Source organism: Microtus pennsylvanicus, chromosome 11 (genome assembly GCF_037038515.1).
Source record: "Microtus pennsylvanicus isolate mMicPen1 chromosome 11, mMicPen1.hap1, whole genome shotgun sequence".
Classification (NCBI taxonomy): domain Eukaryota; kingdom Metazoa; phylum Chordata; class Mammalia; order Rodentia; family Cricetidae; genus Microtus; species Microtus pennsylvanicus.
Window position 1 is genome coordinate 1,931,879 of NC_134589.1, and position 19,923 is coordinate 1,951,801.

At 53.9% G+C, this 19,923-nt stretch overlaps 1 protein-coding gene across 4 annotated transcripts in view; it reads left to right on the forward strand.

Annotated features, from left to right (window-relative positions):
• Aatk (apoptosis associated tyrosine kinase) overlaps positions 1 to 19,923 on the forward strand; it is a 39,456-nt gene that overhangs the window by 4,963 nt on the left and 14,570 nt on the right. The window contains exon 1 of one of the 4 annotated variants that reach the window (XM_075989883.1): positions 234 to 252. The exons of 2 other annotated variants lie outside the window; for them this stretch is intronic. The gene's annotated coding sequence lies outside the window, so the exon portion shown is untranslated. Of the gene's footprint in view, positions 1 to 233; positions 253 to 10,756; positions 10,776 to 19,923 lie in introns of those variants that run through there. One more of the 4 variants, XM_075989881.1, reaches the window with a different exon arrangement.

The following is a 19,923-nucleotide window of genomic DNA, read 5'->3' on the forward strand; positions in this document are numbered from 1 at the left end:
GAAGCCAGCAGAGGAAATGAGGGCAGTGGCTGAGGCCGGAGCCAGTTCCCAGGCTGACTGTCTGGGTGGATGGCTGCCTGAGGACTGTCACAGGAGGCTAAGTCACGTGGCATCCCCTGCCTACTTCCGTCAGGGCCAGAGCCAGAGCTAGGGTCAGGGGCTGGGACTTGAGTGGGGTGGGGTTTGGAGTTCTCAAGAAGGCCACTGTGGGCGGAGCAAAGCTGGGACCTCACAGGAGCAGCACCGCAGCCGGTATGTGGGGACTCCGGAGGGCTCTGGCTACTCTATCCCTGTTGGACTGGGGGTGGAGGGAGGACACATAGTTCATCAGAACTCAGGTCCAGCAAGGACCCTACCAGAAGTCCTGAGCAGTCCCCAGAGTGGGCAAGGCCTCTGCAGTCGGTGGGCGGGGCAGTCTGTGTCATCGGTCACAGGTAGATGAGATGAAGCAGGCACCTTTCGCAATGGGGATGGCCTTGCCTCTCTCTATACCACCGCCCCAAGGTTTGCATGAGCCACCACCTTCTCTACGGGACAGAGTCCAGCACTGTTTACCCACCCAGGTCCCTGGGAAGGTCTCCTCTTGTCAATGGCCTAATGACTTGGGGACATGACTTGGTAGCCCTGACCAGCTGGTTTTGGGTCTCCTGTAGGGCTCACCTGCTTGCTTTGTGAGTCCCAGGCTGGGCACTCAGGCTGAGCGTTGAGGTCTGTGGATATCTGTGGACGCTGCTGTCCTTTATCTTTGCAAGGCTGACAAAGGGTCCATTGCTCACTGGGACTTCTGGCTTCCCATGTGTCTTATTTCCTAAGCTTCTCCTCCACTCTCTGTGGCCCTTAGCGGGGACCCTAGGAATGGTGTGTGCCCATTGGGAACTCATCTCTGAGCTGCAATCTGGCCCCGAAATTGACAATAGCCAGGTGCATTCCCTTTCCCCTGCACCCAGTCAATCCCTCCCAGCACCCAGCCGATCCCACAGCTCGTGCCTCGCTCCGAGCAGCAGCAAGGGTACCTGAGTGAGCTGACCTAGGCAGGAGGGCTTCCGTGGTTCTTTGATTTGTCAACTGGAGACACGGGGCTATTCGTGGACACCACATGCGGGATTTTCTTGAGTTCCCCACCTATTGCTAAATGGTGCACGCATGCTTAGGTGTTGATGAGGTTCTGTGGCTTTGGTCCAGCTGGACACAGCCACGAGGCCACACTCTAGGCCCTGGCAGCCCCCTCAGCCTGCCCCACGGAGCCACGTTCTGGCTGCCCCAGGCCTCTGCCTGCCCCACGGAGCCACGTTCTGGCTGCCCCAGGCCTCTGCAGGTCAGCCACACCTTAGGAACAGAGCACCAGAGGCGGCTGCTCTGGAGGTTAGCGTTGGATTCTGTCCACTTTGGGCCGTCTCTTGTGGCACTCCTGTGAGTATTCTGGAGAGACAGCCAGCATCCTTCATTCCCTCTTTCCCTTTCTCCCTCCCTTCTCCCCCCCAACTAGCGTGTTCCACCTACGTCTGCTTGCCCCTCTCTCCCCTTTACTGTGACTTCATTTGCATACCGTACACTCATCTGCGAGAACACAGAATTCATGGCTTTTAGTATTTTTAGAGTTGTGCAGTCTTTACTATAGCTCATTTTGGACATTTTGTCTCCTTAGTAATCACCCAACACCCTGATGGTCATGACTCCCCATTTCCTCTTACCGCCCTGCCATTCCTGTTCATCTCATGACAGCATAGTCCCACGTCCTGTGTCGCTTGGCCTCCCTGGTCTGTTTCTGATGAGGACATACCACAGGAGCTGACCTTGACACTGTTCTGTGGCTCCCCATACCCCTACATAAGGTCTCACTAGGCACTGAGAGCCTCTCCAAGGCTGCCTGGCTACCCCGTGGCCCTGTGTGGAGTCTACCCCGTGGCCCTGTGTGGATTCTACCCCATGGCCCTGTGTGGAGTCTACCCTGTGGCCCTGTGAGGAGTCTACCCCGTGGCCCTGTGTGGAGTCTACCCCGTGGCCCTGTGTGGAGTCTACCCCGTGGCCCTGTGTGGAGTCTACCCCGTGGCCCTGTGAGGATTCTACCCCGTGGCCCTGTGAGGATTCCACCCCGTGGCCCTGTGTGTATTCTACCCCGTGGCCCTGTGTGGAGTCTACCCCGTGGCCCTGTGTGGAGTCTACCCCGTGGTTCTGTGTGGAGTCTACCCCGTGGCCCTGTGTGGAGTCTACCCTGTGGCCCTGTGTGTATTCTACACCGTGGCCCTGTGTGGAGTCTACCCCGTGGTTCTGTGTGGAGTCTACCCCGTGGCCCTGTGTGTATTCTACACCATGGCCCTGTGTGGAGTCTACCCCGTGGTTCTGTGTGGGTTCCAGAAAACCTTGGTCGCTTTGGGGACACATCTGTAGATTTGGTTCGCCTTCCTCAGTTGTGTGCGTGGTGACAGCTGCTGACCTGTCTACTTCCTTGTCATCCTGGCCTGTCTACTTCCTTGCCATCCTGACCTGTCTACTTCCTTGTCATCCTGACCTGTCCGACGGCTGCGGTGCAGTGTAAGGCAGGGTGGGCTCCTCTGGCCAGCCTGATGGCCACAGTGGGAGTGTTTGCTCCGGACACTGGCACACTTACGCTCTTTATTCTAGGGAGCCTCCCTGACCACTCCACTAATCACTTCCTGGACACCAGTGGGTACCGGTCATTGTCTATCCTGAAGCTGCATTCACTAAGCTGAGGGGCACTTCTTGGCTCATGAGGACGGATGACAGGAAGAGATGACCCGCTACTGCCCTTAGCCTGTCCCGCCCACACAGGCCTTCTCCTGCCCGTCCTCATTCTCTACCCAGCGCCTCCTGTGACCGAGGGTGGCGCTGTGGCCACTGCTCAGGAGCAGAAACTGTTGTCTGTGTTTGTTTTGTTTTGTTTTTTTCTTACAAGTCCTGTCCAAACATAACCAAAGCCGGTGTGTTCGGTGGGTTTTTCAGTCTAGCTGGGTCTCTTGCTTGGCCAACCACAGCTTAGGTTGGGCATCTCACGTGTGAGAATTAGAGAGTTCCAAGATGACCAGGGGTGTGATCAGGCCAAGGGGTGTGTGTCAGAAAGCTGAAGTTGGCGTGTGTGGAACAGGGAACTTGGGAATGGAGCTATGGGGACCTTATATGACCTGAGCTGGGTGGTTGTCGGGGATTTGGGATGTGGGGCACAGGGATATGCTGAAAACCGCTCCACCTTGGACTTGCCTTGGGGTGGGCCCTGAGAAGCTAGAGAAAGGAGTGACGGCTGGGAGGTCAGACTTGGCTTTGGCTTTGATATCTGTCAGTGGAGGTGACGTCACCTGTGAACAGCATGCCATGAAACTTCTGTCTGTTCCTGGTCCTCTTGGTAGACTTGATTCCAAGGTGACCTCTGGAGGGTCTGGGAAGGCAGGCATTGGGGTCTCGAAGGAGATTGCTAGGAGACCCTGTGGGGGTCCCCGTAATGAGTGGATGCTGTATCCAGTCCAAAAGTAGAGGGGGGGTGCTGACCCCAATGAGTGCTTCATGGAGACCTTAGAACGAGAATACATGTGTGTTTGTGAGCACTCCCAGGGGATCCCTGTGAGGAGGTCTGTTGGGGGAGTGCTCATGTGAACACCTGTGCACACCTGTATGTATGCGAGACGTGTGCATGTGGAGCACAGGTACTGTGAACCTGTGTATGCATGAGGGAATGTAAGCGTGTTGTGAACATGTATGTGAGCACAAGTGCATGATGACCCAGGGATGGGGCGGGTGAGCACGTGTGTAGCCATTGGGTACACATGTGTATCCGTGTAAGTGCATATGTGTCCATGCATCTGACTGCAAGTGTGAGGACGGAGGAGTGAGTGCCCCCCAGAACCCTTCCACCCTCCCTGTCCCGAACTGCTCTCTTGGGCTTCTCTGTGCAGATGATCATATTATTCCATGTTCACATGGGTGGCAGAGAGGGTGCCAACACTGGTCTTACAAATAACCTGCCCTCCTGGAGCTGATCCATGGTCTGGAAACAAAGAACCAGGTCAGGCGTTCATGTCTTTTTTCTTGTATCCACCTGCCAACCAGCTGTCTCTGTAGCCCTGCCAAGCTGTGTCTGTCTCCTGCAGCCCCTCCTCACCCGACTGCTTGCTTGGAAGCCTGGCTGGGGGTCTGTCTGCAGAGGGGTGGTCCTCAAGGCGGTGGGCTGTGGTCTAAGGATACTTTGTGCTTATTTGCACCTCATTTGGCAGAATACTGCAACTTTGTAGCCATTGGGCCAGTGTGGTGCTATTTGGGAGAGGTTGCTCTGTAACTCAAGCTCCCCACCCAGCAGCCTTGCTCACTGCCCAGCACTTCGTGTGAGAGCCTGCGCTGGGGAGGCACCAGGTGGACAGTATTAAAAGTCTTTGACCTACCTGGCAGGGTTGGCACACACCTTTAATCCCAGCACTCGGGAGGCAGAGGCAGGGAGCTAGTTCCAGGACAGCCTCCAAAGCTACAGACAAACCCTGTCTGGGAAAATCAACCAACCAAACAAAAAAGTCTTTGGCCTTTGATGGCACAGCCTTCTCTCACAGGCCCTTCAAATACTATCTTACCTTCTGGGGGACAGCTACACCTTGCTACATCTGCCTCAGTTACCCCCTATTGGTAGTCAGGGCAGAAGGAGAGCCTAGGAAAGGCCAATGATGCTGGGAAAACATTCTGGGCATCTCTGCTCTGAGTCTGGGATGTCCTGTGGAGAGGACCTGAGTCCTGGTGGCCATCAGGACTGAGAACAAGGAACCAAAGAGCTGATGCTGTAGGAGAACACAGTGGTGCTGATGTTGTAGGACACTGTGGGGCTCATGCTGTAGGGGACACAGTAGGGCTGATGCTTAGGGGACACAGTGGGGCTGATGCTGTGTGGGACACAGTGGGGCTGATGCTGTAGGGGACACAGTGGTGCTGATGCTGTAGGGGACACAGTGGGGCTGATGCTGTGTGGGACACAGTGGGGCTGATGCTGTAGGGGACACAGTGGTGCTGATGCTGTAGGGGACACAGTGGGGCTGATGCTGTGTGGGACACAGTGGTGCTGATGCTGTAGGGGACACAGTGGGGCTGATGCTGTGTGGGACACAGTGGGGCTGATGCTTTAGGGGACACAGTGGGGCTGATGCTGTAGGGACACAGTGGGGCTGATGCTGTAGGGACACAGTGGGGCTGATGCTGTAGGGGACACAGTGGTGCTGATGCTGTAGGGACACAGTGGGGCTGATGCTGTAGGGGACACAGTGGGGCTGATGCTGTAGGGACACAGTGGGGCTGATGCTGTAGGGACACAGTGGGGCTGATGCTGTAGGGACACAGTGGTGCTGATGCTGTAGGGGACACAGTGGTGCTGATGCTGTAGGGGACACAGTGGGGCTGATGCTGTAGGGGACACAGTGGTGCTGATGCTGTAGGGGACACAGTGGGGCTGATGCTGTAGGGACACAGTGGGGCTGATGCTGTAGGGGACACAGTGGGGCTGATGCTGTAGGGGACACAGTGGGGCTGATGCTGTAGGGGACACAGTGGGGCTGATGCTGTAGGGGACACAGTGGGGCTGAACTAGTGTCTGTGTCCCTACTTGAGCAGGAACTCTTCCCACCTGGGGGAAGGACTTCCTTCCTCCTCTCTCCTCTGCCTAGGACCCCTGACTTCTAATACATTCCAGCAGGCACAAGAAGGGGCTTCTGGGACATACACTGGGCCCTGGCCTTGGTCCTGGACACCTAGGACGTCTGCTGCCTGGGTCTTCTGGCTCAGTCTTGTGTCTGCTTTGGCTGCTGCTTTCTTACTGTTTGATGTTCCCTTTGCATCACAGGGGAGAGTGGGGTTGGGGTCTGGGTCCTCAGATGTCTGGGGCCCCCGGGTCTCACTCCAGGTGGAAGCAGGCTGGAGCCTAGCTTCACTGGCAGTCAGGGATGTTGTGCCCTTGGAACCCCACAGTGGCACTGCCACAGACTCCAAGACCCTAGGTCAGGGGTGACTTTTGTTCCTCCAGGAAGGGAGTCCCCATAACAGCATCTGTGTAAGTGTGGCCTTTGTTCTGGGAGATTTGGGTGACTTGTTCTTTTTTATTGAGCTCTACATTTTTCTCTGCTCCCCTCCCTGCCTCACCCCTCCCTCCTTCAACCCTCCCCCAAGGTCCCCATGCTCCCAGTTTACTCGGGAGATCTTGTCTTTTTATACTTTCTACTTCTGATGTAGATTATATCTATGTAAGTCTCTCTTAGTGTCGTCATTGTTGTCTAAGTTCTCTGGGATTGTGGTTTGTAGTCTGGCTTTTTTTGCTTTATGTTTAAAAGCCACCTATGAGTGAGTACATGCGATAGTTGTCTATCTGTGTTACATCACTTAAAATAATGTTTTCTAGCTTCATCCATTTTCCTGCAAAATTCAAGATGTCATTATTTTTTTCTGCTGTGTAGTACTCCATTGTGTAAATGTACCACATTTTCCTTATCCATTCTTTGGTCGAGGGGCATTTAGGTTGTTTCCAGGTTCTGGCTATGACAAACAAAGCTGCTATGAACATAGTTGAGCACATGTCCTTGTGGCACGATTGAGCATTATTTGGATATATACCCAAAAGTGGTATTACTGGGTCTTGAGGAAGGTTGTTTCCTAATTTTCTGAGAAATCGCCACACTAACATTCAAAGGGGCTGTACTAGCTTGCACTCCCACCAGCAATGCAGGAGTGTTTTCTTTTTCCCACAAAATGCTTAACCTCTCCAGCATAAGTTGTCATCAGTGCTTTTGATCTTGGCCATTCTTACAGGTGTAAGATGGAATCTCAGAGTTGTTTTGATTTGCATTTCTCTGATGACTAAGGATGCTGAACATTTCCTTAAGTGTCTTTCAGCCATTTTAGATTCTTCTGTTGAGAGTTCTCTGTTTAGGTCTGTACTCCATTTTTTTAAAAAAAAATTGGATTATGTGATCTTTTGGTGTCCAATTTCTTGAGTTCTGTGTATATTTTGGAGATCAGACTTCTGTCTGATGTGGAGTTAGTGAAGATCTTTTCCCATTCTATAGGCTGTCGTTTTGTCTTGTTGACCATGTCCTTTGCTTTACAGAAGCTTTTCAGTTTCAGAAGGTCCCATTTATTAATTGTTTCTCTCAGTGTCTGTGCTACTGGGGTTATATTTAGGAAGTGGTTCCCTGTGCCAATGTGTTCAAGTGTACTTCCCACTTTCTCTTCTATAAGGTTCAATGTGGCTGGCTTCGTGTTGAAGTGTTTGATCTATTTGGACTTGAGTTTTGTGCATGGTGATAGATATGGGTCTATTTTCATTCTTTTACATGTTGATATCCAGTTATGCCAGCACCACTTGTTAAATATGCTTTCTCTTTTCCATTTGATACTTTTTGATTTTTTTGTCAAAGATAAGGTGTTCGAAGATGTGTGGATTGATATCTGGGTCTTCTATTCGGTTCCATTGGTCCTCCTGTCTGTTCTTATGCCAATACCAGGCTGTTTTCAGTACTGTAGCTCTGTAGTAGTGTTTGAAGTCAGGGATTGTGATGCCTCCAGAAGTTCTTTTATTGTTCAGGATCGTTTGGGCTATCCTGGGTTTTTTACTTTTCCATATGAAGTTGAGTACCGTTCTTTTGAGGTCTGTGAAGAATTTTGCTGGGATTTTGATGGTCACTGAGTTGAATCATCCTGCTTTTTATATCTTTGGTTGTGGCTACTTCAGTTAAGTGTTTTCAGCTATTGTGTTGCATATACATGTTCATGTTTATGTGCACATGTATGTGTGCACACGTGTGTATGGAAGCCAGAGATTGACATGAGGTGTCTTCTTCAATCACTCAACAGTTAGTTTTGAGACAAGGTCTCACTGGACCTGACGCTCACCAATTTGGTTAGGCTGGTTAGCCAGCAGACCCTCCTGTATCTGCCTTTCCAGTATAGGGATTACAGGTGTCTTTTATTTTTTTAAAGAAAAAAAAGAAAGAAGAAAAGAAAGAAAGAAAAATCCAGCATCCTTTGCATGTGTGTGTGTGTTTTGCTTCTGTGATATTTAATTTCACATTCTACCTTCCTTGAGGAAGCTGGGCCAAGGTGTGGCTCAGTGGTTTAGCAGTCAGTGAGCCTGCAGAGGCCCTGGGTTCATCCCCAGAGCTGCCGAACACCTGTACACTGGCTCCAGTATTCCCTCTTTCCTGTGATCCGCGGAGACGTGCTGTACAGTTCAGGTATAGGAGCTTCCGCCGCCGTTGTCCCACCAAGTGCTGGTTCTCTGCTCCAGCCTGATTGTGTCTGTTCCCTGTTAGATCCCCTTGAAGCGTAGCCTGTGTCATGTGACAAGACAAGCACCCTGTCTTATCCCTTGCTTCCTTCCTTTTTAAAGGGTATAGACTCCTGTGACTGGCCGCCTCTGCAGCCCACCTATGGGCACAGTGAGTGTGCAGGATGCTGACCCCCGTCCTCCCGTCCTCTGCAGCCCACCTATGGGCACAGTGAGTGTGCAGGGTGCTGACCCCCGTCCTCCCATCCTCTGCAGCCCACCTATGGGCACAGTGAGTGTGCAGGGTGCTGACCCCCGTCCTCCCATCCTCTGCAACCCACCTATGGGCACAGTGAGTGTGCAGGGTGCTGACCCCCATCCTCCCATCCTCTGCAGCCCACAGACTGCAGCAGCACTCCCTGGGGTCCCCCACGAGCCCTGAGGGTGACCTTGTGGACACCCTCTTGCCAGGAACCCCGACCCCTTGAGCTCCATCTCTTGCCTCCTACTTTACTATCCACATGGGGCACTTAGAGGGATACTGTAGGTGTGGTCCAGGCCGAGTCTGTGTCAGGGGACCCTAGTTACTAAGGCCACACCAGGCAGAAAGGAGGGGAAGCCCTGCACCATCGATGAGGGTCCTCATGTCACTTGAGGGTGCTCCCATGCCCCTGGAGGGGACACTCCAGTCATTGAAGGGGAGTCTCGTGTCCCAGGAGGGGACCTGGTGTCATTGGAGGGGAGACTGGTGTTATTGGAGGGGAGCCTGGTGTCCCTGGAGGGGAGCCTGGTGTCCCTGGAGGGTGCCTTGTGTCCCTGGAGAGGAGTCTCGTGTCCAGGAGGGGAACCTCGTGTCCAGGAAGGGAGTCTTGTGTCCCAGGAGGGGAGTCTCGTGTCCAGGAGGGGAGCCTTGTGTACCTAGAGGGGGGCCTGGTGTCCCAGGAGAGGAGCCTTGTGTCCCTGGAGGGAAGCCTGGTGTCCCAGGAGGGGGTTTGGTGTCCCTGGAGGGGAGTCTTGTGTCCAGGAGGGGAGTCTCGTGTCCAGGAGGGGAGTCTCATGTCCCAGGAGAGGGTTTGGTGTCCCAGGAGGGGAGTCTCGTGTCCAAGGAGGGGAGTCTCGTGTCCCTGGAGGGGAGTCTGTATTACTGAAGTGAAGCCTTCATCAGCACAGATGGGAACCCCTATCACTGTCCCTGAGGAAGACAGATCTCTGATTTTTGGAGAGTAGTCTTCTCTTAAGCACAGCGAGTTCCAAGTTACCGGGGCCGACTCCCTGTAATTCACCTCATGTGGAGGGGTAGCCCCTTGTCTCTGAGTAGGTAACATGGATGTCATCAGACGCTTCCAAGGGACCCCAGAGCTCCAAGGTGCTCTTTTCTGTGGTGGCTCCCCAGCACCTGCTCTGGTATGAGGGGAGCGCGTGACTGGAGGGAGCGTACTTTGGCCTCCCAGGCCTGGCTGGTGCCCACTCTAGGCTTGCCCTGCCTAGGAAGGCCAGGCTAGAGGGCTCACACTGTACTGGAAGCTCACGGCTCTGCCTGATGACCAGGTTCTCCTGAAGACCCTGAAGGTCAAGGACCACGGAGGCGAGATTCCAATTTTGAAAGCCTTGCCTTTCCGCAGAGGCTACCAGGCCAGCCTCCTCTTCTTGGGTCCCTCCCTGATGAAGCCTAATGTGTAGGTGGCCCGCTACAGGCCTGCAAGGAGTGGACTTGGATCTTCCACAGAGGATTCTCTGATGCAAAGAACACCCTTGGTAGATGTGGTCCTGAGAATAAACCAGGCAGAGATGCGGCAGGCTAGGTAACCTGTCTGGGGCACCCTGGACAAAGTACCCAGAATGTATGCCCGCATCTGTGGGTGGGTGACCAAGTCCTCCAGCTCTACGCTCTTGCTATCTTCATGTGTGGATATCTGTGGGGTGCTTACTCTGGGAGATCTCAGGGCAAACAGGCTAAGTTTAGACAGACCATACAAGGTAGTGGTGGTATCCAGGTCCCCAGCTCTAAGCATGTGGCCTGTGTGTGTCTGGCTAATCCTTCATGTGGTGCTGAGCAGACAGGAGTCACAGGGCCCTGGAAAAGGGCACAACCCCTTGCTCTTGGGGCTCAGGGCTCAGGCCCCAGGCCAAGCCCCTCCCCCACCATCGGGGGCTGCACTGAAGAGGGGTTGGGGAGTGCCTATCCTCTCATCTGAACTTGTCCAGGACACAGGGGACTGATGTAAGCCTTGCTCTCAGGTAAGGCAACAGGGCTTTCCAGTATGGGGAAACTGGGGTAGAGGTCAGGCCCAGGTGACACCGAAGGTGACATGTTTTTATTGCTTACTCAGCAACCCTGGTAATACAGGATCCTCCGTCTGGAGAGGAGGCTGATCTAAGGGCCTCGTGGTGGGAGGTGGCAGTCCTGACCTATACTGGGCTCCGGCACCAACTTCTGCTCCACCTGCCCTTCTAGCCTGGCAGGACGTCCTGGCTGGCGGGCCCCAGGTAGAATGGCATTTGCTGGAGTGAGCTCATCCCATCCTGTAAAGGACAGGTGGGTATTCGGGTATTCACCTCCGCTCTGAACAGGAGCCTCTCTGTCATCTGTGAAAAGACGTGGAGACCAGTGGTCAAGCAGCCTTTTACACACATTTCTTTTTTTTTTTTGGTTTTTCGAGACAGGGTTTCTCTGTGGCTTTGGAGCCTGTCCTGGAACTAGGCTGGTCTCGAACTCACAGAGATCCGCCTGCCTCTGCCTCCCAAGTGCTGGGATTAAAGGCGTGCGCCACCACCGCCCGGCTTACACACATTTCTTCAGGGGCTGGTCCCTGGAATGGATGAAGGACACTGAGACCACAGTGACCCAGGACCCTGAGACCACAGTGACCCAGGACCCTGAGACCACAGGCGGCTTCTTGGAGGCGCCACGGCTTTATTCGGTTGAGGTTGCCCTAAACACCTTTCCCTGGTCATGCATGTTGAAGTCACTGGGCGTGGTGAGCAGACAGCACCTGCCAGCAACCCCTGGGCCCCACAGGCCTGGGAGTACTGCCCCTCCCCGGGGGCCCTCAGAGGGAGCCTGTCAGGGAAGGGACCGGGCTCTGGGTGCCATCCACCACTCTGTGGGGTCTTGGCTATCCCTGCTCTTCTGAAGGCAGTGTCTGAGAACCAGGTCCAGGGTGTTTGATGGCAAGGCTGTGGAATGGGGGGCCTGAAGGCATCTGGTGTGACAGATGACTACACAAAGCAGGTGACCATGCAGGTGGCCCCAACTGGCAGAGTCACCTCCCAGCTGCCTAGGAAGTACTCTGTGCCAGGATGCACTCCAAGCTCCTGTCCTTGACCCCTGCCCTCCCGCAGGCCACTCTCTGGTCTGCCCACACATTAGATACCGGGGTTGCATCCGGCCCAAGGCGGCCTCCGGGTTCCTCCACACCCCTGCCAAGTAGTTGAGAGGCTCTTGACCCCACTCACCCGTTACTGTAAAATGTCCAGGCATCGCCACCTGGTGGCAGGAGTGGGTATCGGCTGTGACCTAAATTGGATCTGTGCAATGAGGAGACCTGGGTGGCCTCCTGGCCCCCAGATATTTTGGACTGTAGGTTACTCAAGAGTGTAGCTGTGAGTTTGGGCATGGATGCATGGGTAAGGGCAGGAGCATGTCGGATAGACCCGGGGAGGCAGAACCAGGCCAAAGCTGTGCTCCCTCTCAGGGGCTCCAACTATATTGCAGGCGTCTCCCTGGCCTTTCCCCATGGCCTTGGCCTGTCCTTCTTCCCCTTGCATCTCAGCTGCTCCCGGAATAGGATGGTGACTGAACACACACGAGGGGCCAGTCTGGTCAAGCTAACACGCATTTGGCCCAGAACCTTCCAGGTAGCAGCATCACAGAGCGTCTGCCCAGCCTACAAAAGAAAGGTGGGGGGAAGGCCACACCACCCACATCAGCGCTGGCTGCCGGCCAGCCTTACTCATCACATTCTGAGCATCGCCTGAATCCATGGTCCAGTCAGGGCCCCCGTGGACCTGCCCGGCTAGCAAGGCACGCCTGCCTGTTTATGGGTACCTTCTCCTCCCCTTGTGGCCTGTCCTGTGTCACCTGGCAGGAGAAGGAGATCGGAGGCAAGCGCTACCTCTGGCTTGCCTGGGAGACTTTTCTCCCCTGAGGTGGAAACCAGCTGCAAGGGCCTCTGTGTTTTTTTTTCATTGGCTGCCCTGACAACTGGGGTCAGAAGGTTAAAGTCACTTCCATTGGCTGGCACGGAAGAGTGCAAGGGCCACCCTGGAGGCTGTGGGAGGAGCAGGTGGGCAGCTTTGCAGTTGGCTCTGCCAACCGCAGGTGCGCTTGTACCAAATCTGGGCATTGTGAGACACAAAGCCAGTCATTATCTCAACATGGTTCAGTTCCCTGAAAGTCTAGGAAGCTGTGAGGGGGACGCCCATGGCAGGAGAGAGAACTCGTACTCCGAGGGCCGAGACAAGCAGAGTGAAGGGGGTGGCCAGCTCCCTAGTGTAGGCCACCTCGGAGCTACGGGAGTAACAGTGACATGGCTGCCCCAGGGAATCTGAGCTGTGGAAGATTTGGGTGCAAGTAGCTGAGTCTGGTAGGAACTGGATGAAGTGTTTGGGACACTCACCCCCATAGTCAGGTCCTGCTGCCGTGTGGACGTGGCCCTGTGAAGCCACATCCTTCCCCCTGAGCACTATTGGAGGGTACCGATTCCTGACTTGGGAAACACCATCAGCCAAGCGCTGAGATGGGGCATGGAGGATGGGTGTCTGTGGGGATGGCTGGATTGGGGGTGACTCTGGCTAGGTCTCCTGACTTCCATGTGTTCCGGGTGTGGGTCTCTGGGGCTTCCCTGAAGGAGCAGGGCTTCAGAAACCCAGGCACACGTGTAGATTTGAGAGTTCAGTCCCTGGCTGTTGGGTGGTGGTGGCGCACACTTTTAATCCTAGCACTCGGGAGGCAGAGGCAGGCAGATTTCTGAGTCTGAGGCCAGCCTGCTGTACAGAGCGAGTTCCAGGACAGCCAGGGCTACACAGAGAAACCTTGTCTCGAAAAACAAAAAACAAAAACAATAAAACAGACTCTCCCTGGCCATGTGGTTCCTGCCAGCCTGTTTGGTTGCCTCCTTATCCTGCCTATCACCCTCAGGGACTTGGGCACTGTACAAAGGACAGGCCTGTGGAGTCTCTGTGACCACCATAGCCAGTGGAGTGATGATCTGCAGGACACAAGACGCGAGTTCAGTTCAGCATGGCTGAGCAGCTGGTGTTGGTTCAAACTCCTAGAGAATGACCCCAAGTAGTTTATTTTAGGCATATTTTTTGTTGTTTGTTTGTTTGTTTGTTTTCCAGTTTTTCAAGACAGGGTTTCTTTGTGTAACATCCTGGCTGTCCTGGAAGTTGCTCTGTAGACCAAGCTGGCCTCAAACTCGCAGAGATCCGCCTACCTCTGCCTCCTGAGTGCTGGGATTAAAGGCGTGCGCCACCACCACCTGACTTATATTAGGCATATTTAGTGCTGCGGTTTAGTGAAAATTGTCCTGGTGATAATTAAAGCAATCCATGTACGCAGTAAAGCTGAAAACATGAGTACATTGCAAAGTACATGCGACATCGTCCATAAAGATGGGTTCTATAGATTGACAAGCTCGTGATAACTGCATGCGACATTGTCCATGAAGATGGGTTCTATAGATTGACAAGCTCGTGATAACTGCATGCGACATTGTCCATGAAGATGGGTTCTATAGATTGACAAGCTCGTGATAACTGCATGCGACATCGTCCATGAAGATGGGTTCTATAGATTGACAAGCTCGTGATAACTGCATGCGACATCGTCCATGGAGATGGGTTCTATAGATTGACAAGCTCGTGATAAGGGTCTGGGGGACAATCTGGTGTGGTCTCAGCCACACAGGTAGCGCAGAGGTCACCAGGCCATTAACCAACCCTGAGTGGTTAACATTCTTGGTTCCCCCAGTGCCTATCTGTGAGCACAAGGACCTCCATGTCGCCCATAACGGCCTGCTCTTCCAAAGGTCCTGATTTCAATTCCCAGCAACCACATGGTGGCTCACAACCATCTGTAATGAGGTCTGGTGCCCTCTTCTGGCCTGCAGGCATACATGTAGACAGAATATTGTATACATAATAATAATAATAAAAAGGTGCAGCTTTTATCCCCCCTCACACACACAACGCCTTCGGATTCTGCATCGAAAAGTTGAGAATTAGCACGTAACATAGTCAGTAAAGGTAACAATCATTTCTCCGTCAGTGGTACTGTGTCCTTGCCTTCTCCGCAAGTTGCCGGCTTACTCTTCCTCTTGGGACATCTCGTCTTGATGGGTTTGCCTTGTACCTCCAGACACTTCATCTGTGCGGTGGTCTCTGGGATGCCATCCTGGTTCGATGCGTCAGAGTGGGAGCCATCTGAGACTGAGTTCATTTTCTGGAAAAAGACAACCATAACCTCACTCGGATGTTAGAACATCAGGCCTTTTCCATTGATTAGTTCTTATGTCTGTCTGTTTAACATGCGTGTTCGGCCGTGTCCCCTTTAGGGCAAAATGCTTTGGGGCAGTAGAAGAAGCATTATTCTTTAAAGTTGGCATGCTAGACGTAGCCTAGCCTGTGGGGATTTAGGTGGTGTCTATACCCTTTTTTTATTTCTAAAATCCTGTTTAAGTATCGGATGGTGTCGTTCCAACATAGCTTGACCCTGTGGATTGTAAGGAATTTCAGGAACATAATTAATATTCCATAAATTGCAAAATTCTCTACGCCGTGCTCAGATACATAAGGCCATTGTCAGCTTGTAATTGTAATGGGGGAGGGGTTCTAGAAAGGGAATGCATAGAGAGCTATTTGACAAAGCCAGGTTCCAGATGTGACACAATGACATTTTCCTGGAGCCCCCCCACCCCCGCCCAGGGGTCCATGTCACGCTTGGGCCACGCTCTGCAGCTAGTCAGGGAGGGGGGAGGAGTCAGGGTTAGGAGCAGCTCCGTGCGAGTTTACTGCATCACGTGTCTCTATATACCCGACGGCAAAGAAGGCCCCAGACGCTTACACCCTGGCTCCCGACGTCAAGCTGATGTGAGGATCACTGTATGTACAGGAGCTGGAATACTGTGTAAAATGTGCCTCTGATGTGAGGATCACTGTATGCACGGGAGCTGGAATACTGTGTAAAATGTGCCTTATAGAGGCCAGGCCCTCGTGAGCCCCCTCTAACTTCTGCCAGAGTCTGATCGTTTATGTCAGACCAACGGCAAGCACAAAACTAAACAGCAGACAAACTTTTAAAATTCACAATGGTCATTAACATCTAAAGGTTTAAACCTAAGGCTATTTACTTATGATCTGGGATCTTCCAAATTCAGGGCAATTTTAATTCTGAGCCCAAGAAGGCTCTCCTACTATGTCAGGATACTTAGAAGTACCCAAGAAAGAATCACGGAAAATCCCGAAGGAGAAAACAGTTGTGCATACCAGCCAAAGGAAACAAAATCGTGAACTTTATCACAAGTATAATAGCTCCGTGGAAGAAGAACGTGCTGGAAGGTTCTAGTTTACTACAGTTCGCAGGCAGTCTGATGTAATGGATTCTCAGGCCATACCATAACTAAGTTTAGGTGAAAACTTCAGAATCAGAAAAACCCAGTTTTAGGGCAGGATTCATTGCAGAGATGCCGAACCTTTCTTCCGTTTCTATCTGCAAGCTACTCATGTCCCACTCGTCCCTACTTCCGTTTGCTGGACTCCCTTCTCGAGGGCCTCACCCCAAATGTTTCCATCCCCCCACTCCACCCCTCCACATCCACAGCCCTCTGCAGCGTCCCATTCTCCATGCCTCTCTGTCTTTCGTGTGCTAATTCATACGCGAAGTCGGTTCATGTGGAGCCTCGCGAGGTCTTCCTTCAGGGTAACCCCTTATGGGTGAGGATATGCACACTGCGGCTCCGAAGCTACCCATCGTGACTGGAAGATTCTGTCCTCCTCAGTCCACCCAAATAAGCTGCCACCTGAATTTAGACAGACAGAGGAATTTGGTTTTTGAAGACCCATTTCTGCCTCTCAGATTGGAAGAAGCGGAGTTGGCAGAACAGGGCCTCCCTGGGAGCTTGGAGGGCTCTGAGCTCTGCCCTGCCGAGGCCTGCCAAGGTGGGTACGGCAGGGACATTTTCTTTTCTGATCTTCCTGAGAGGGCTCAGTCAAGTAATGCATTACTGTAGCCTATCCTGCAAAATAATTGATAGGGATTTGACACCCCCTCTTTTTTTTTCTGATACAGAGTTTCTCTGTGTAGCTTTAGTTATCCTGCCTGTAGCTGGCTCTGTAGACCAGGCTGAACTCCAACTCACAGAGACCCATCTGCCTCTGCCTCCCTAATGCTGGGATTAAAGGCGTGCATCACCACACCTGGCTGATTTTATCCCCCGTTTCAAGGGCTGTTTTTGCAGCAGTGCCCACGTGTTTCCGGTTTCAACACAAGGACTGAATTCACAGTCACTTCTGAACAGAGCCGCGGAACCTTGGCTCTGAGCGTCTCCTCCTTTGTTCTTAACGAACATCTCAGTAACTGTCTAAAATGCTTCGCCTCAAGGATTGAAAAGGAACCATACTATTTGACTCTCACTGTCCCCGACTGCTTGGGTGAGAGACTGAACTCCTACCCCCTGCTTTTATTTAGAGACAAATTTTCCTACCTTCTCTGAGAGCTGAGCCCCACACTGGGTGCCAGCTGCGGGGTTATGCCTTCCTTTTTTGAAGGAACGTTCTGGTCCCCCTAGTGCTTATCTAGTGCATAAGGGCCTCCGTGCTGCCCAGGCACGCCCACCAAGTGCTTCTTAACAACCAGCACATTCCACACCCCTCTGTGGCCCTGACCTGCTGGAGGTCAGAAGGGACCCACAGAAAGGCCAGTGGCCCTGATGCGGGGCCAGGGCAAGGTTGCAATGGAAGTTGAGCTTAACCCCTTCCAAGGCTGCTTCTACCTGGCATATGCCCACGCAACCCAGGGAGTTAGCAGGGGGCGAGCTGAGATACCAGATGTGCTTTTGAAGACTAGGAGACCAGCCCCAGGCCTTGGGGCCATTGGTGGGCCCATGAGTGCAGTGGGTGTGGGAGGGGAGCGTGCTGGTACCATAGCAGCATCAGATGGAGAGAGGAGAGATGGCTCACCATGGCAACGGCATGGTCCGCAGAAGGAACACAGCACACTCACTCATGTATCCCCCCTGTTGTGGATTCTACACATGTGAGCAAGCACACAGTGCCGTTTGCGTGGTATGGGGGTAGTTCACACACATACATACAGGGCCACACGTATGCAAGGCACACACATGTTCAAGGCACACACACGCAGGAATGCCCAGAAACCCTGCATGTCAAGGCCACGGGAAGATCATTGATTCAGGATGTGGAACTGATCTTTTGAGAGTAGCTGCCTCCTGTGGATTTTTAGCTCCTGTTTACCCTGCCATATCCTTATCACACTCTGCTTTGGTGGCTGCCCCGTCCCCTTGTTCTTTAGCCCTGCCTGGCCTCTACTCCAGTTCACAAGGACTCTCTCATCTCTGGGTGTAGAGTGGGAAGTACTCACGGGCTCCCAAGTAGAAGTTCTAGCCTGTGTTTGTAGGCCTCTTGGCCCTCAGGTTCACTCTTCCTCCAGGCAGCCCTCCCAGATGCCTTGTCAATCCGCCAAAATCTGCCAAAATCCCTGGCAGAAGCAGAGAGCCCTCCCCTTTGCTGAGCCGTGGTTCTCCCAAGTGCTAAGGGTTTAATGAGAACCCATGGAGAGAGAAGGTCTTTGGGGAAGAGGGTGACTCAGAGTCTGTGTGGCAAGGAAGGGCAGGCCCGGGAGGCAGAGCCGTTCCCAAGCATATGTCTTCCCGTCCAACGGACACACTGGGCTGGCCCCAGAAGCCAGCTGTAGTCACCACAGCTGGTCCCCCCTGCCGTAGTCTGCTAAGGAGCGCCAGTTTGGGAGCCCAACAGTGAGGGGTTGGGGAGTCATGTTCTGCTGTCCTAAACACCTCGGTTTTCCCATCTGAATGTGGTGGTTTATTGGCATCAGGGGTAAAGAAGGCTCCTCCAGTTGGAACCAGCACCACGGGACTTGGGGGACAAGCAGAGGAGGTTTGAATACGGGGCGCTCTACTGCCCAGCTGAAGCAGGGACACTCTCAGTGCTAGCTGGCTCCCTGCACCTTCGAGAACCAGCTCCTTGATCTCCTTGCCTGCCTGGGCCCTTGGTGTCCTTCAGCCCCAAAGAGGGCCGAGTGGTGGAGCGGATCCAGCAGGTGGAGACACGAGTGCGGGTCTAGCAGGTGGAGACACGAGTGCAGCAGGTGGAGACAAGAGTGCAGGTCCGCAGGTGGAGACACGAGTGCAGTGCAGGTGCAGCAGGTGGAGACACGAGTGCAGTGCAGGTGCAGCAGGTGGAGACACGAGTGCAGGTCCAGCAGGTGGAGACACGAGTGCGGGTCTAGCAGGTGGAGACATGAGTGCAGCAGGTGGAGACACGAGTGCAGCAGGTGCAGCAGGTGGAGACACGAGTGCAGATCCAGCAGGTGGAGACACAAGTGCAGGTCCAGCAGGTGGAGACACGAGTGCAGTGCAGGTGCAGCAGGTGGAGACACGAGTGCAGGTCTAGCAGGTGGAGACACGAGTGCAGGTCCAGCAGGTGGAGACACGAGTGCAGGTGCAGGTCCAGCAGGTGGAGACACGAGTGCAGCAGGTGGAGACATGAGTGCAGGTCCAGCAGGTGGAGACACGAGTGCAGTGCAGGTGCAGCAGGTGGAGACACGAGTGCGGGTCTAGCAGGTGGAGACATGAGTGCGGGTCTAGCAGGTGGAGACATGAGTGCAGCAGGTGGAGACACGAGTGCAGGTCCAGCAGGTGGAGACACGAGTGCGGGTCTAGCAGGTGGAGACATGAGTGCAGCAGGTGCAGCAGGTGGAGACACGAGTGCAGATCCAGCAGGTGGAGACACGAGTGCAGGTCCAGCAGGTGGAGACACGAGTGCAGTGCAGGTGCAGCAGGTGGAGACACGAGTGCAGGTCTAGCAGGTGGAGACACGAGTGCAGGTCCAGCAGGTGGAGACACGAGTGCAGTGCAGGTGCAGCAGGTGGAGACACGAGTGCAGTGCAGGTGCAGCAGGTGGAGACACGAGTGCAGGTCCAGCAGGTGGAGACACGAGTGCAGTGCAGGTGCAGCAGGTGGAGACACGAGTGCAGTGCAGGTGCAGCAGGTGGAGACACGAGTGCAGTGCAGGTGCAGCAGGTGGAGACACGAGTGCAGGTCCAGCAGGTGGAGACACGAGTGCAGGTCTAGCAGGTGGAGACACGAGTGCAGGTCCAGCAGGTGGAGACACGAGTGCAGGGGCAGCAGGTGGAGACATGAGTGCAGGTGCAGCAGGTGGAGACACGAGTGCAGGTGCAGCAGGTGGAGACATGAGTGCAGGTCCAGCAGGTGGAGACACGAGTGCAGCAGGTGGAGACACGAGTGCAGGTGCAGCAGGTGGAGACACGAGTGCAGGTGCAGCAGGTGGAGACACGAGTGCAGGTGCAGCAGGTGGAGACACGAGTGCAGGTGCAGGTGCAGCAGGTGGAGACACGAGTGCAGTGCAGGTCCAGCAGGTGGAGACACGAGTGCAGGTGCAGGTCCAGCAGGTGGAGACACGAG